This window comes from Arvicola amphibius, chromosome 7 (genome assembly GCF_903992535.2).
Source record: "Arvicola amphibius chromosome 7, mArvAmp1.2, whole genome shotgun sequence".
NCBI lineage: Eukaryota > Metazoa > Chordata > Mammalia > Rodentia > Cricetidae > Arvicola > Arvicola amphibius.
This window is the reverse complement of record NC_052053.1, coordinates 35,743,839-35,759,450: the sequence shown is the minus strand read 5'-3', so window position 1 is coordinate 35,759,450 and position 15,612 is coordinate 35,743,839. Positions and strand designations below refer to the sequence as shown.

General features: G+C 35.9%; 1 protein-coding gene across 5 annotated transcripts in view; it reads right to left on the bottom strand.

Annotated features, from left to right (window-relative positions):
- The window catches only part of Gtdc1 (glycosyltransferase like domain containing 1), a 357,538-nt gene that overhangs the window by 317,069 nt on the left and 24,857 nt on the right, over window positions 1-15,612 (bottom strand). For 2 of the 5 annotated variants that reach the window (XM_038337369.1, XM_038337372.1), the window contains exon 2: window positions 12,446-12,541. The exons of the other annotated variants lie outside the window; for them this stretch is intronic. The gene's annotated coding sequence lies outside the window, so the exon portion shown is untranslated. The remainder of the gene's footprint in view (window positions 1-12,445; window positions 12,542-15,612) is intronic. 5 annotated transcript variants of the gene reach the window in all.

Sequence of the window (15,612 nt, the reverse complement as noted above, 5' to 3'; positions counted from 1 at the left end):
TGGCGCACGCCTTTAATCCCAGCACTTGGGAGGCAGAGGCAGGCGGATCTCTGCGAGTTCGAGGCCAGCCTGGTCTACAAGAGCTAGTTCCAGGACAGGCTCTAAAACTACAGTGAAACCCTGTCTCGAAAAACCAAAAAAAAAAAAAAAAAAAAAAAAAAAAAAAAAAGAAATTGAACCCAAGTTTCAAAGTGTCCAGGAAACACATTTTACAATTCTTTCTATACACATGCTTACACTTCGTGCAGGTAAGCCGAACATATATTAGGGACTTTACTTTGTTTATTCACAGAACACCACAAAGGTGTTCATTAGGCTAATGCAGAGGTCATTATATCTTCCCAGAAGAGAAAAAGGATCAGACAACCTCCTTCTTTCTCAACAAAACTCTAGTCTATCCCACTTCTTCCTTTAATGTTCCCACAGGAACACAAGTACTTCAAAACAACCAAAACAAACACTATGGTTTGTTCCAACAACCACAGTAAAACTAAAAATTCTGTGTGTGTGTGTGTATGTGTGTATGTGTGTTTGTGTGTGTGACATTTTGTACTTAAAGAAACCGTTTCAAAAAGCCAAAAATAAAAAATAAAAGAAATAGAGGTTAAAGTAAAGCCACATAAAGATGAAAAATACACAGAGAATCTAGATACTGTATGTTATTATGTTCTCTTTGGATTGTTTGGAAGGAGCAACAGATGCTAAAAGATATTTGTTTATAAATGCTACTGAATTAATCCAAGATAGGTATTTTGAAAATACCTTGACTTCAAAAGGTATCAAAAGGTATGTTACTGTGGAGAAGAGGTTTTGTTTTCGTTTCCACAGGAAATGAGAGGCTATGGATTTATTCTGAGTTAAGAAAAATCAGGTTTGATCAAGGAAGACCACCTGAGAAATCTCTCATAGAAATAGATGGCCCAGATGTCTGAGTTCTACATCCAGAACAGATTCAAGACTGCTCCCTGAGATGATTAAGCCTCACAGGATACTCCAGTCACAATTTGATCATGATTTTAAATTTTCTTTATGTCCCCATAAGATTATCAGTGCCCCCAACCAGAAGGAAATAGCCTGGAAAACTACACCCACAATCCCAAAAAAATGGACTATGGATATTTTCTTTTGTTTAGAACGTTGGTTACAAGTTGTTATGGATAATAGTCAGGAGAAAAGCTAAACAAATGATATTAGATTCAGAGTTCTTGTTCCTTTAAAAAAGGGAGGTGGGAAGTGCTATGGGAAAATGGCTTGTACCCTGTCAATAGTATTTTAATAAAATGCTGATTGGCCTGTAGCCAGGCAGGAAGTATAGGCAGGACAACCAGGCAGGAAGTAGAGGTGGGTCAATGAGAACAGGAGCATTCTGGGAAGAAAGAAGTACTAGTCTGCAGTAATGACCCAGCCATAGAGAAAGCAAGATGTGACTACCTCTCCAAAAAAGATATCAAGCCGCATGGCTAACATAGATAAGACTAATGGGCAAATATAAGTTAAAAGAATTAATAAGAAGTTTGAGCTACTAGACCGATCAGCGTTTTATTAAAATACAATTGACAGGGTACAAACCATTGTCACACAGCAACATCAGGCATGGAGATGCAGAGTTTGAAGTTTGCCCAGATGGTTTTGGTCTTGCTTTGGTCCAGTATTTCTTCGCTATGCTCCCTTCCCTGTGTTTTAAAATGGTAATGTATATCCTGTGACATTATATGTTAGAAGTATGTGATCTGCTTTTTTATTTTAATTTTGAATTTTAGAGTTGATTACAATTAAGAGATTGCATGAATCTCAAAAAAGACCTGGAACTTTGGACTCTAAAACATTGTTGAAACTGTGATAGACTATGGGGAATTTTGAAGTTTGACAAAATGCATTTTGTCTTATGATATTATTACAAAGTTATGGGGGCTAGGACGTGAAATGTGGTAGTTTGAATGTAACTGGCCATCATAATGTCATAAGGAGTGTCACTATTAGTAGCTGTGGCTTTACTGGAGTGGGTATGGCCTTGTTGAAGGACGTGCCACTGTGAGGGCCAGCTGTGTGGTTTTCTATGTTCAGGATATCTCCTAGTGTCTCAGTCCAATTCCTGTTGCCTGCAAGATATCGGGCTCTCAGCTCCTTCTCCAGCACTATGTCTGCCTGTATGCTGCCATACTCCCAACCATGATGATAACGGACTGAACCTCTGAAACTGTAAGTGAGTCAACCCAATTAAATGTTTTCCTTTATAAAAAAAAGTTGTTGTGGTCATGGTGTCTCTTCACAGCAACAGAAACTAACCTAACCTAACTTAACACACAACCTAAGACAGCACATACCCAATAATAGAGTAACTATTCTCTTTTATTTACTAACCAAGAGGGTTATTTAGTATCTTTATAACAGAACCCTGCCCAAACATGAAAATTGTAGCTTGCAGGCTTAAAATGTGTTTCCGAACTATGTGTACATAAAAAAAAATTCAGTCTCATAAAGCAAAAATACAACCATTTGCCATTATATCCTAACAAAGACAACAGTTTATACACTGAAGCCTTCCATGGGTAGGGAACGAATAGTCAAGTCTGGTTTGCTTTAATTCAATTAGCATCAGAACATTTAAGATATACAAAACACTAGTGTAAAGGCTGAGTGGGTAAAGATACTAGCTGTCAACCATGAGTTCAGTCTCTAAATTGACACAGTAGAGGGAAAGCACCAACTCCCACAAGTTGTCCTCTGACCTCCACTCATTACACACAAGCACATAAATAAAATGAAAAAATATAAAATGTATTAAATTATAAAAAAGGAACCATGAAAAAGAAACCAATAAATTTGACACTAAAATTTAAAACCTCTGCCAAAAATACTTCATAAACAAGATGTAAAAAACAGTAAACAAAGTAGAAAATTATTTAAACTATGTATAATAATGAGAACAGATACTATATAATCCATATATAAAATATAGGAAAAGGATATGAACTAGTAAATCAAAGTAGAAAACCTTGTAATTCAGAGAAGAAAACCTTATATGATCAACCAATAAATACATTAAAAGATGTTTAACATCAACAATGAGAAAACAATGCAGATTAAGCAACTTTCTAAGATAAACATAAATTGTACTGCCTGTGTAATGGTGAAACAGGAATTCTATTATGAAAATTTCTAGGAGAGAATAATTTTTGCTGAACAATTTAGCTATTAATACATGCTAAAATCAGCTATTCTTTTCAGTATAACCCAGGAATTTATCTAATTACAGATCACGAGAACTATAAAAGTCTATAAGGTATACAAAGTATTTATAGAAGATTATTCAGAACAGCATTATTATAATGGAAAAACTAAAAACCTACTTTTAGTTGCAGATTGATCATAGTGTTCAGTACTTAAGTGTAATAAACTCTAGCTGGAGTGGTGGTATGAGCCTACAATCCTGGCTGGCATTTAGGAGGTAGAGGCAGGAGAATAAAAGCTGAAATCACACTCAGCTCACATAGGGAGTTCAAGGCCAGCCAGGGCTAGCTGAGGCTCTGTATCAAAGGTTAAATAAATAAACTCTAAAAATGCACCCAATTCTAAACAGTAGTGTGATGAGCTGAATTATGTTCACACTCCAAATCTTATGTGGAAGTCCTAACCACATATACAACAAAATGTTACTGGGCTTTTCTTTCACAGAAGTATGCTAAAATTCAATATGACTGATATACTTATAAGAAGAGAGTTATGGACACACATATAGGAGGATACTGTCATAATTAACTTAACTGAGGAATTAGTGACCACCTACAAACCCAGAAAGAGACCTCAGAAGAAAACAAGCCCGGTGACACTTTGATCATGAACTTCAAACCACTCAAATTGAAGGAAGAGTATTATTTAAGCCATACAAATAAGGTTATTTTATTAAAACAGCCTTAGAAAACAAGTGCTGTCAAGTAAAAGTGGTTTCAAAGCATGTGGTACCTAGGAAAAAACATTATGCTTCCTATATGTCAAAGCTTTATTTTTAAATCTATGTGTCTTTTACATCATGTATCTTGATCCCATTCATTTCCATATCCCTCTGCCCCAGCACCCCCCAATAAAACAAAATTTAAGAGAAAGAAAAGAAAAAAATTTAAGAAAAAAAATATAATCTCATCATGGATGTTGATGGAATTTATGTCCCACCCATTCCCATAGCCATTCAATTCCAAAAAACACACACAGAGGTTTATATTAATTATAAACTGTTTAGCCTATTAGCTCAGGCTTATTATTAACTAGCTCTCACAACTTAAATTAACCCATAATTCTTGTCTCTGTTTAGCCATGTGGCTTGGTACCTTTTCTCAGTGAGGTATTCTCATCTTGCTTACTCTATATCTAGCTGGTGACTGACTCTCTGTCTTTCCTCGTCCCAGAATTCTTCTAGTCTGATTGCCCCACCTATACATCTTGCCTGGCTACTGGCCAATCAGCATTTTATTAAATCAATACAAGTGACAAATCTTTAAAGTGTACAAGATCATTATCCCACAGCATATGAACACTGCAGTGTGACACAGTATGCCACACCACAGACCCCTTTGTCCATATAGCTTTACTTGAAAGTATTCATTGCAGCTCACAACTGTCTGTAACTCCTGTTCCACAGGATCCAACACCCTCATACAAACATACATACAGGCAAAACACCCATGTACACAAAATACAAATAAATTATTTTTTAAAAGATGGGTCTTTCTACATCAAATAGTAAAATCAAGACAATACCTCCACAACCATGCCCATCTTCCAGAAGACTGTAGATTTTATCAAGCTGATACCTGATTTAAGCACAACACCTCCATTTTGGCTTATATAACAAAAGACTCTTGCAGGAAATTGTCATCAACTACAAGTACTCCCAAAAGTATAATCTTTTACAATGTACTTTAGTATATTGAGTAAAATATTAGAAAAAACACCACAGATATAAGTTGAGAAGAAGAAACATACTTCATCTGTAATACAAGCACTTGGTCTCTATATATTATCCTACCAGTATAGGCCAGATGACTTTTTATTGCTATTTTTATTTTAAATAAATTTAATTTTTCCGTGTGATACAAATACACAATGGAATATTATTCAGCTCTCTCAAAAGAAACAATATCATAAAATTTGAGGCTAAATGGATGAAACTGAAAAAAATTATACTGAGTGGTGAACCCAGACTCAGAAAAACACACATTTTCTTTTAAACTATAAAATAAAATAATCCATTCTTTGCTTTTGTCAGAAATTTTGTCATAGCATTGTATAAAGTAACCAGTATCAAAAGTATCAAGAAGTAGCGCTATCTCTGTAATAAGCCATACACACACACACACACACACACACACACACACACACACACAAAAGCAGGTAGGTGACCCCCCAACCATAAAATTATTTTCATTGCTACTTCAAAACTGCAACTTTGTAACTGTTATGAATCATAATGTAAATATGTGTTTTCTGATGTTAGGAGACCCCTATGAAAGGATCATTTGATTCCCATAGAGTCACAACCCACAGGTAAGAACCACTTGTATAGAGTAAGGGACTGGGGAAGGAAGGTTCTTCCTAAGAAGGGAAAGTAGAAGATACTTATGGAAGGAAAGGAGGTACTAGAAGGGGAGGATGAAATGAGGGAAGGGAATATGAGGAGAGACAGCTAAAACTAAGGGCCATTTGAGAAATCATATAAAAACCTAATACAGTAGAAGCTTATTAAAATATACTTATATTTTAAAGAAACTTAATGGAATCACCAAATAACAGCAGAGATTAAGTCCCTATTAGACAGACACCTCTAGTCACCAAATGAAACCTCCAGTGCCATGAATGGGTTACAGCTAATCGAGTTGTTGGCCAAAGCTGCCCCCTGGAAATCCCCAAACTACCCAGGATATTGCCAAGGCTATTAGTTGCTCTCCACAAACTGATAGTAAGGACATATTACTAAAAACAACACCTACATCATTTGTTCAACACAGAGAGTTCGAGCTGGTGCCTAATTGAAAGCCTTCACTACTACTGACTACTGTTCATGGTACAGGATGGTACTCTACATGTTACCAGAGGAGAAAGGTAAACACCAACCCAACCACAAACCTTTAGAACTACAATGTTGACCTGAATATAAGATACAATGGTCCAATAGTGGCACAAAGATTGTAGGAGTAACCAACATTATCTGATTATAATTAAAGCCCATTCCATGAGCTGGAACCCATGCCCAACACTACCTGGATGACCAAGAATCTTAGACTATATAGGTCATGGGCCAAAGGGGAAATCAAATGCTAATGTTCAACTACATGAATGTAGGTATAAAATGACTCATTAACATTCTGCTATACTCATAGATCAGTGTCTTGCTTGGACACCATCAAAGAAACTTTCTCCTGCAGCAGATGGAAACTATTGCAGAGACCCATACCTTGACAATGCAGAGAGTGAGAGACCCTGAAACACTCGGCTCTAAATGTGATGTATGTTTGTATTCTTATAGAAGAGAGGAAGAAAGGTTAGGTGAGGAAATGGGAGGGATCTGGGAGGAATTTGGGGAAGGAACACTGTAATCAGAATATATTGTTTTTAAAAAGCTACTTTTAATCAATCAATCAATAAATAAATTTCTTCTTAGGGTTTCTATTGCTGTGAAGAGACATCATGTCCACAGCAACTCTTAAAAGGAAAACATTTAATTGAGGTGGCTTACAATTTCAGTGGTTAGGTCCATTACTGTCATAACAGAAGCAAGGCAGCATACAGGCAGACAATGGAGCTAGAGAAGGTGCCTAGAGTTTTTACATCTTGACTCACAGGCAACAGGAAGTGGTCTGTCTCACTGGGCATGGCTTGAGTATATATGAGACTTCAAATCCAGTGACACATGTCCTCCATCAAGCACACACCTACTCCAACAAAGCCAAACCTCCTAATAGTGCCACTCCCTTTGGAGGCCATTTTCTTTCAAACTCCTCCACCCAGTGTGTTCGCTTGCCTGATTTCTGCTGTTGTCCATCCTTCTGTGAAGTAAATTCCCTTGACAAGAAACTCTCACTTTGTTCTTGTATCTCTCTGTGCAATACAGGAATTCATTTTCAACACTTTTACATTAAAATTAATCTCTCTGAGGGTAATTCTATATTTTTATCTAATATTCTACTCACAGAAGCATAACAGAAAAGTAACTGTTACATTTAGATTTCTGAGATTAATTTTGAAGACTATTTACATAATTTGTCCCAAATAATTTAGGCAGTCACCTATCCTAGCTATATCTTCATAACAAAAAAATGGATAAAATGTTCAATAAACTGGAACACATCTAAAGGGAAACATGTTCTACTTAAATTATACAAAGGTAACACACACATATACACACACACAAAAGACTTTTTACACTCTGCTTTATAAGGAACATGTTTTTACTAAAAGTTAGACCCTATCAATTTCAAGTGATAAACCAGGTCACTTTATTTTATTTTAAAAAGATAAATCTCACAAATTATCAAGGTTACATTTCAAAGCAACTTAAATATGATAAAGGATTATATGTATCTTCAAAATGAAACCCAAAACTGTAGGCCAATGAAAGTTTTTGATAATGTATTTTATAAAAATTAATCAGATTTTATTATGCTTGCCAGGCTTTACTAGAGACTAAACAAACAAATCATATATAAAAGGAATGAACACAGTTAAGTATGATATTGAAACACAAGATGACATCCTGAATGAATAAAAATGTACATTCTAACTTTCTGTTATGTATCCATTCCAGAATATAAAAAAAAAGAAAACCAGGGAGATATATAGCATATAGTTGTAAGCAGATACAAAGCAAAAGAGTATCTGCAATGATTACAGCAAACAAAAAAGCAATTGCTTTCACTTTATCTAGTCTACACTGCAAACAGCACCTACTTGCTAGGTTAAAAAACTTCTTTGAGAAATGTGTATTATTATGTGTGCACATATATGCTTACCCTCTCACAAAGGTGGACTAAAGAACATCACATGCATTTCACAATTCACTATGTAACATGTTCATACTAACCATCCACCTTTGCTTAATAATGCTCTACAAATAACAGCAGGCTGGAACTTAACTCTACACACTCTAAGCTTCCTCGTGTCTACACAGTATATATTTCAAACTGGACTCAAGAAGGATGATAATGTCTGAAATCTAATTTTCTACCTAAATGCAATAGCAAAGATTGTTTACACTCAAACTGATTAAACATTTGTCTTCTTTGCTATTTTATTCCCTAAAAGATTTTGACTTGACCATTAAGAATTATTTAATTGGGCTGTGTGATGGTGTCACACGCCTTTAATCCCAGCACTTGGGAGGCAGAGGCTGGTGAATCTCTGTGAGGTCGAGGCCAGCCTGGTCTAAAGAGATAGTCCCAGGACAGCTAGGTTTGTTACAAAGAAAAAGCCTATCTTGGTGTGGGGGGGGCGGGGGTATTTAAATAGGGCAGAGGGCTGTTTCAGCAAGTAAAGGTGTCTGCCACCAAGCCTAACAACCGGAATTCAATACCCAGAGCCAACTTGGTGGAAAGAGAAAAATGATTCCCTGAAGTTGTTCTCGGACATCCACTTGCCTGTCATGGACACACATGGTCACAAAATAAATAAAAATATAATTTAAACAACAACAAAAATAAATAAATAACAACTGTGTTGGGACTGTAGCTAAGAGTACTTGTATAGTTTATGCAAGGCACTGGATTCTGGATTCAAATCCTAACATTACATAAATAAATAGGCAATAGACAGACAGACATACAATGAGTACAAGTATCACCAGTTTCATCTATTATAATGGACTCTATAATCATCTTGTTGTGCATAATAAACTTCTTTGAGAGTCTGCTTGACTAAGCTTCCTCCATAGAAACACCAGCCAATGAGTAAACACAGATTTTACATGCTAATGGACAGCTTTTATTTTAGAAACTTTTTGAATGTCTGATGAACACTGGCTTATTTGACTTGCTTTCTCGGTTACTAGAAATATTTTGAGAATATAAGATTATACACTAGTTTCTATTACTTATTGTAAAGAAACACATCTTTCCAGTACTTTAGCATCTCAATCCACTTACAAATACAATGACTATATGCATTATAGTATACTGTGTTATTTTCTTACTTCCACTGGAAAGAAAGGTCCTCAAAAGAACAACTGTATCAGAAGCCTTTCTATAATTCTAGCAAGTACTGAAAGACTGACTGCAAAGAAGATATTCATTAAGTACTCATCAATCAAACAAAGCAACGGACTGATAGCCACGGAAGCTAAGCAATGAACACCTGCTGACTAGAGGAGGAAGCCTGTGTCATTCTACTAATGCAGCTTCTTGATTTTTTTTTTCTGTTTGTGGGGAAAGAACTTTTTGGAAAAGACACTTGTAGCTATTTATCAGTAATTATCAACAGATAGGAATCTGAAAACACAAATGAACTTCTAAGTTTCATCACAAACTACAAGTATTGGTGAAGAGAAAGTAAACATTTAACTTCACTGATAAAGAAATCTTAATATATTAAGGATACCTAGAACTGAAGTCATTTTCAAGGAAGAAATTGAGACCTCTGACACTGGAATAATTCTGCTCAAGCAGTTGGGCAATTGTAGAGGATTACTATTTAAAGAACCAAAGCATCAAATAGGAAAAATAAAAGTGAACTCTACAGGATCTTTAAATCTTGAAGGTAGGCAAGATTCTTACTATCTTACAATAGATAAATCAATATCCAAAAATGCATACAAGTCTGTGTGGTAGACTGGTCTATATTCTGTCAATTATATTTTAAATAAACGCTGACTGGCCAGTAGCCAGGCAGGAAGTATAGGCAGGACAACCAGAGAGGAAGTAGAGGCTGGTCAATGAGAACAGGAGAATTCTGGGAAGTAAGAAGCCCATTCCTCTGCAATTGTGACCTGACCACAGAATAAGCAACATGTGACTGCCTCGCTGAAAAAGGTACCAAGCCACGTGGCTAGCATAGACAAGAATGGGCTAATATAAGAGTTAATAAGAAGCCTGAGTTAATGGGCCAAACAGTTTATAACTAATGTAGACCTCTGTGTGATTTCTTTGGGACTTAACAATTGTGGGAACCAGGCAGAACAGAAAACTCAGTCAACAAAGTTCTGTTTTTCCCACCTCTGGCCTGGGAATGGAGCTTGGCAACGCTAAGCAAGTTTCGGCAACTGTTTGTTTTTCTTATAAATCACTTAAAACGAATAACCACAAAAACTTCCTTGAATGTTTCAACCTTTGAGCTGTCACTCACTGTTCTTGTCTTCTTCCTGCCATGCAATCTTGGTGTATGAAGCCCCTACTAGAACTCTCCAGACAGCATCTAAAGCCTCCCTTTTTCAAAGAAGCTCTTCTTACCCGATCATAATCAGATTCCTGCTCACAACCATGCTTCTTTCCTACAAAGCAAAGTCCCCATAGTTTTACTTACCATGGAACTTTACAGTGGCTCTCACAGCATTTGGTGTGGCAACAGTGCTCAATAAATATATGTTGAATGGATGGATGAAACAGCATTCCCAATAAGCCTAGCATTTTCATAAATTATGACTTCAAGTGAATACAAGTCAACTTCCCAAAATTATAGCCAAGCTATTTCTTTATCACAAGTGATTAAACCATGTCCCTAGAGGCAAAGGACAATAAGAAAATACTTAGCCAACTCCCATGGCAGTATTTTTGTACTTGTTTTATTATGAAAATATAGCACATTTTCAATAACTTTTAGCTTCACAATGCACAGAAGAAATTTATTTTCCAGAATCCTTTTAAGATTCTGACAAGCCAAATGATCCTCAAGTCAAAATATGGGTTATTAAACTGAAAGAATGCATTATTTGAATGTGAAGTTTAATTAGCATGCTTAGGTAATAAAGAAAAAAGCTTCCAGACAGATGGACAGGCACCAAGTCATATAAAATATTTCCAAATATGTCTTTAAAGAAAGATATGAAAATACCCAAGACAGGGATAATTTGTGTTGCTAAGAAACACGAAAATTGATAAGTTGTCTTTCATTCAAAGGCCAAATAAAATCATCTCATTTATTAATGTAATTCTTCTTCATGATTATTCAATGTATAAAACCTCTATAAAGTATATAGAACCAAAATGGTAGGATTTTTAACATTCAGAAATCAATGAGGAGCTATATGTTTTCAGAAACATTTCGAGTGGTGTTTTCTTGCTGTCTACCAAATGTTAAGTTTGGTAAGCATGATAGTGCACACCTGTAACTGTAACACAGATGCTGAGAGCAGATTTTGAGTTTAAAGTTAAATGCAGCTACACAGTGGCTTACTGTCTCAAAAGAAAAAAATGAGGAAGAAATGTTTGGGGGGAACAAAAACATCCCTTTGATTATCAAAAAGTACAAAAATGTCTAAAAATAAATATATTAAATAATATATAATAATATATAACATAATAAATATATTTCTATCCATAATACATATGATATTTTAAAATCCAAATCATAAATCCTAGAGAAGTTGAAGTGTTATGGTAGAGTTCTATATTACTTTTTAATCTCTTCTTTTTAACCACTCATTAAGACTGGAAAGATGGGAAGAACACATACTGTTCTTCCAGAGTACCCAATTCAGATCCTAGAACCCACATCTGATAACTCACAGATGCCTCTAACTCCAACTCCAAAGGAATTCAATTCTGATCACCACAGACATTTGCACTCACATGCAGATCATATACACAGACACACATAAATAATGAATGGAGACATACACAGAGAGAGAGAGAGGGAGGGAGAGAGAGAGAGAGAGAGAGAGAGAGAGAGAGAGAGAGAGAGAGAGAAATAATCAACCTTATAAAAATCATTCATCTTAGCTTACCTAGATTCTGTTGTCTGGTAAGACTGAATTCGAGCTACAAGATCAGTACTGCACCGCACCACCATGTGAAATCAATTTCTCAGGCTCAATTATAATTTTTATATCATTCTTCTTTATTTTGGACTTATTAGGAACTGTCACCCACTGTTGTCAAACTTTTACCTACAGTTCCTTCATTAGTGTCAACCATGGACTCTGTCTCTCTTCCACATCAGAGACAGATAACAAACTTTGGGAAAGATGAATGGAGGCTTCAAAATGAATAATGAATTCCAAAGAATGATTGACTTTTAATAAAATCAATAAAAGTTATCATGAGGTCTGCATATGGAAAAGACTAAGCACTATACATGTCAAATATTTTAAAGATAAAGCAATTATTACTGTGTGTTAGCCTTCTAGATAGACTTCTTCTGATATTAACAATATTTACGATGATTTTAACAATGTTCTCAAACTATACATTTGAAAACAGATAAAAAGTCCCCCAACTCTTTATTACTAAAGTGTTTAAATATTTACCACAGCAAGGAGGAGAGTCCAATGAACCACTCTCATGCAGGTTCAACGGTGACCATCATTCCATCATTGTTAACAGTTACAAAACTGGTAACATACCTAGCATGTTAACCAAAACGGAAATTATGGGTTTTAGGCAAAAACTTTATTTTTAACCTCTTACTATTTAAACATTCAAAGTGATCAAACAATCTCCACCCCAGAGTAAAAGTACAAGTAATCCTGGTCCCTCACGAGTTAAGTGAAAACCATAGGGTACCTTTGTATAAAATTCATTTCAGTAGTTTTAAGTTATTAATCTTAAATTGCATAACTTGGGAAGAAGGAATATGGACTATATGTTATACATTACTGTGCCAAAAGTTAAACATAAGGTATAAAAACAGTATTAGAATACAATACTGTTGCAACAGAAAAACACTTTAATTCTTAAACAGTATTTCAAAATAAAGTACTTCAAACGGACTAACCTCACCTACCATACAAAAACTGTGCATGCTCATGCGTGCACACACACACAAACACACACACACACGCTCACTCACTCCTGAGCAAAGCTTAATAACTAAAAAATGCAGGGTGTTTATTATACTACTTCTCTCAAAATTTTGATGGTTAAAGTATTAATTTCCAAAATAAAGACTAAACAAAAGCAAAACCAAGCAAATAAACAAGGACAAAAATCCTGATACTCCAAGTACATATAACACTAAATCTAGGGCCTTCAGTTTGCCAGGGACCACTCAGAACCAGTCACTTCCAGGGTCGGAGGAAACAAGGTCCCCTTTCCTAGACACAAGTTTCCTAGTTCACTGTCTTCTCACATTTTCTGAGCCACGAGAATCAAATTCAGAAGACACCAATCATTTTGAGTGATTCTTGTTCGACTATTGCTTGTAGCAAAATGGCCTGGGACTCAATGGAGACAGCAGATATCCAAAGCTGATTCTTCTGCTCTTGGATAGACTGTATGCATTCTTCCAAAATGTATGATCTGCCATGACACCGCTTTCCCTCAGTTAACAGCTCCCTCCTAATACCTACTCAGCTTCTAAGCCCTAACAGCACAGCCTATAGTCCCTTACTGCCAGTCCACTGTTGTCCTTCAGAAATTCTTCTCCACAGGTTGTGGAGAAGTGTAATTCTTAACCCAGGACTTCAGTTTTCTTGGGTAGGATTCAAATATCTAAATCTTATTAGCTAGTTACATGATCCTTATAGAGCCCAAGTAAAACTCCTCACACTAGGCTTGATAAAAAGCTTTGGACATGCCGGGCGGTGGTGGCGCACGCCTTTAATCCCAGCACTCGGGAGGCAGAGGTAGGCGGATCTCTGAGTTCGAGGCCAGCCTGGTCTACAAGAGCTAGTTCCAGTACAGGCTCTAGAAACTACAGGGAAACCCTGTCTCGAAAAAAAACAAAAAAAAAAAAAAAATCAAAAAAAAAAAAGCTTTGGACATCCTAACTTACTGGAAACTAGGTAAAGCACTGACATTACAGAAACACCTGACAAACATTTCCCTCTTTTTACACTCTTGGTGTAAGTGAAGAAATTCAGAAGACACAATTCAGGGACTAGAGATGTAGCTAGTCTGGTTCTGAGCCATCCGAGCATCCACAAGGACCTGGGTTCAAGGTCCAGCACTATATAAAACCAGGTCTGGTAGCCCACACAAGTAATCCAGGCACTTGGGAGGTAGGGGCAGGAGTATCAGAAATTCAAGGTGATCCCCAACTACAAGGAATGAGATTCTCTCTCAAAAAAAAAAAAAAAAAAAGCTAGTGGGTCTCTTGGGATACAGCAGAAATATCTGCGAAATACTGGTACCATGCAAAGCTCCAGTTCATCATCCTGTTTTCTGAGGGATTCTATGTCTATATCCACATATGTATAATTATATTTATATAGGTATACACACACACCAAAATCTGCTGTGAGGTTTGAATTCTTCTTAGATGTAAATCTTAAACAAAAACACTGAGGAACACAATAAGATCTTAACAGATTTTCTCTTGTGATTATTACTACAAAGGTTGCTTTTTAAAAATAGCCTCATAAATGTAGATAAGGAAAAATGGAATTCCTTGTGCACTGCTACAGGGAATTATAATATGGCATGATCACTACGGAAATAGTACAGTAATCCCTAAAGCAATAAAACAGAACATCACTTCTCATGAGTTTCAAAAAAACTGAAAAAAAAAAGAAAGACTTTAACAGAGTATCTGTACACTTGTATCAATAATGGCTTGGTTTCAACAGTCAACAAGTGGGTAGAACGCAAGTGTATTTCAACAGCTGAAGAAACAAAACGTGATATATGTACACCTAATGGAATAACATTCAGCATTTTAAAGAATGGAAAATCTGATACATGTTATAAGGATAAACCTTGAAAGTAATAAAATTGTACAGTAGAACAATATTATACAATTCAATTTGTATGAGTTAAATAGACTAAGAAAATTCATAGAGACAGAAAGTAAAAGGACTGGAAAAATTAGCAGTAAGTGGCTGTTGACTAACAGCTACTGCGTTTCAGTGGAGATGAGTGGCAGTGCTGGTTTTACAACAGAACAAACATTTCATGCCACCAAACTGCACATGAAAGTGGTAAAATGCTAAGTATATAATAAAATATACTTTAACTGACCATAACTAACTGTTTGTTAAGTGATACAAAAATTTGTCAGAAGATATAAATAAATGAGTGAGGGAAAATGCCAACATAAATCACTATGTTCTGGCCCAGGAATTCCGCCCCAGATACATACTCCCCAAAACTAAAACATGAGACTGTTCCAAACTGTGAAGATGTTCATCACAGCATTGTCTGTTACTGGAAGCAGCCTAGGTGTCCACTGTCTGGATAACTTAGATATGAACCAAATTGTTTTGATTAGCTAAAGACACTTAGTATAACATCCCTAAACTAAAACACCATCAAGTCAGGCAAGGGAAGCAAAGATTGAAGATAAAATACATACAATAATGCAAACATTTCTCTCACGATATAAACCAAATGAATGAAATTGGGGACCTTATTAGGGGAGGTTTGTGTGGTAGGGGGTAAAAGATGAGCACGGGGCTTACGATAAAAATACAATGGTACAAAATAAGAAAAGGGTATTATCCAAATAACTAATGGTAGTTTGCAAGTAAGGAAGCTA